This window comes from Cucurbita maxima, unplaced genomic scaffold, assembly GCF_002738345.1.
Source record: "Cucurbita maxima cultivar Rimu unplaced genomic scaffold, Cmax_1.0 Cma_Scf00006, whole genome shotgun sequence".
NCBI lineage: Eukaryota > Viridiplantae > Streptophyta > Magnoliopsida > Cucurbitales > Cucurbitaceae > Cucurbita > Cucurbita maxima.
Window position 1 is genome coordinate 3,711,809 of NW_019272022.1, and position 3,226 is coordinate 3,715,034.

A 3,226-nucleotide genomic window follows, 5' to 3' on the forward strand; every position below is an offset into this window, starting at 1 on the left:
GGCCCCCCCCCCCCCCCTCCCCTTCCCTTTCAAACCGCTCTTTTTCCTGTTGAATGAAGTGGGCATTCCATGTGGCCTTGCCTTTTTCAGGCTGTGTGTGGCCACCCAAATAACTCACCATAGAAAGCAGAGAAAGAAAAAAGATGCCCTCCTCGCTGCCTGTGGTTGCCTGCCTGCCTGCCTGCCTGCCTGCCTGCCTCCCTGCCTGCCTGGTTGGCTGCCATGGCAATGCCATTTCTTTCTTGTTCTTGTATCGTCTGATGACTGTAAATTTTTAATTAAATTCTTTATTTTTTTTTTTTGTTCATTTCTTTGAATGGGATTTTTAACGATTGTTTTTAAGGTTTTTAGATGTGATTAAAGGTGGGATTTTTATATGGTAAACAGCTGAATCCCTTGAGATTATATCTGCTGCCACTCTCTCTGATCAAGAAAGATTATTATTCCTTTTTCCTATATTAAATACAACATTATGGGATTTAAACATTATTTAAATTATATATTAATGGAGGGTGCCTTGCACGTGATGAATTCCACAACGGCTCCTCCTCCTCCTCCTCCTCCTCCTCCTTCCAGAGAGATTGGAAGGGCAACTGAGTCATTTCACGACTGGAGCTAGGGTTTTTGTTTTTTGTTTTTCACTGCAGAGGTCAAAAAAGTAATAATCCATAAAGAGAGGGAAGAAGAAGAGACAAGGACCCCACCATTGAGTCGGAGTGGGACCCACTGAAACTGTACACTACCAATTTGGCTTCTCTTTTTGACCTTGTTCTCTTTTTTGCCCTAAGAAGGGCTGTTTTACAATGCGGCCGTTCTCATGTAAGCCTGCTTGTGGGACCACGTGGCATTTAATCTAAAAGTTCCTTAAATTAATACAACCGTTTCAATTATTTAATGAGGGCCATCACATTATTTTCAAATTAATAATTTTTGGGACTTCCTTTAATTTCCTTCACACATTTATTTTTATTTTTATTTTTATTTGCACCTTCCTATATAATTGCTAAATTATTTTATTTTATTTTATTTGTCTTATTAATATATTCCGTCGCCAAAAATTAATAAAAATAAATAAATAAAAAGTCATATTCCTAACCGAAAAAAAGAAAAACAAAAAATCTCTTCCCCTTTCAATTTCTTTTTTATCCTTTTAAAGAAAAAAAAAATGAAAATTCATTTCTCTACCTACCCACATCAGCTTTTTCAATATATTTTATCATCTAACTATAAAAATAAATATTTATTCTAATTTTTTTTATTATTATCTTAATTAATAATTTGAAATTGTGGAAGTAGAGAAATAATAATATTTTAAAGTAACATATTAATGAAGATCTTGCAACAATTAACCATAAAAATAATAAATATTGTAAAAGGAGAGTTGTTATAAAATAAATAAATAAATAGTTAATTAGATTAATATATATTTAATAGAGAAGAGAGAGAGAGAGAGAGAGAGAGTCCCACCATTTTGACCAAGAAAAAAAAAAAAAAAAAGTTAAAAAGTGGAAATTAAATTAGTGAGGCATTGAGCTAAGAGCCTTAATAAATAAATATAAATATAAATATATATATGATCCATTTGGTCATTGGAAATGGTTGCAGACCAAAGTCAAGGATTGTGCCTCAAAAGTCTGTATTCCTAACATTTGAAGAATTCTATTTTAATATTAAATGTATTAATTTATTTGGGTTAGTTTATGAGGAATGGGCTGTCACTCTTAAGCTGCCCATTACCCATTATTGAACGTTGAAACGTTTAACATTCTAATAGATTTATACTTCAATAATATTGATTAAAACCATCGTTGCCACATATTGCCTTTTTGGACTTTACCTCACAATTTTTAGAACGTGTTTACTAGACAGAGGTTTTTACACCCTTATAACCTCTCGTTTAATCCAGGTGGGATCGAGTAATGGAAGAACATCATAAACTTAGGTTCAAGGCTTCTATGGATCAATAGCATGCATGGGCAACGACTCATACCAGTTGACATGTATTCTTTACTTATAAACCCATGATCATTTCCAGCCAATGTGGGACTCCCAAGTCTTTTTTTACTACAGTTTGTTCGACATTTGAGGATTATATGACATGACTAAATTAAGGACATAGCTCTAATATCATGATAGGAATCACGACTCTCTACAATGGTATGATATTGTCCACTTGAGCATAAGTTTTCATGACTTTACTTTAGGCTTTTCCAAAAGATCTTATAGCTAACGTGGGACTCCCTCCCAATACAATCCTCAACATTGAACTCATCGAGTTAAAAGTAAAAAAAAAAAATATATCGATTACGGTTGAATTAAACCGACAGAAAAGTGAAAGAAACGAGAGCAATGGGCGGGGAGTTGGGAAGCATAGAAGCGACCAAAGGGAAGCAAGGGTGATGATGGTGTTCTTGAGTAGCACCTCATACTCAATGCTCTGCCTAACTCAGCGCCATCCGTTCTTCATCCCTCATCTTTCTCCCACACGCTTTCCTTTTTCTTCCATCATTATTATCTACATTTTTTAATTTTTTTTATTTACTCAAATTAATAACTTCAACGCCCACCATAACACTCAAAGTTGTCTATTTATAATTTTGAATACGAGTATTTACATGAAAGATCAAATATGATATATATATATATATATATATATATATAATAAACTATAATTCATGACTAAATATCCTGAATAAAATTGAGTTTTCAAAGGTTTCACTAATTATTATTAAATTTTTTTAAAAAATAAAATTAAAAAGTTTGGATACAATCTTAGGTGTCAATAAATAGTTTTTGTCCATAGATAGATAGTAAGAATTTTAAACACCGTGGCAATGATAAGAATATTGTTGAATATTGTCCAGGTATGATACAAATTCAACGTTGATCCGACGATCAAAATTCTAACATTAACTGCCACCCTCATTGACCAGTAGACCAACGCATGAACATAGTCCAATTAACGACGACCATGCTAAAAGGGAACACAAACCCAAAAACCATTACAAACTAGAACCAACCAACCAACCAACACCTACGTTGGACAAAACAAACAAACAAACAAAACATAGGGTTAATGATTTTGTCTGATTTCACCAACAATTACTATACCTAAACACATTTACCCAAAAAAGCTTGGCCTCAAAGTTGCATAATTGCAGCACCTTTGCTTTCTTATTGTGGTGTTTTTGAGAGCTTCAAAATGAATCCATTTTAGATCCATTTG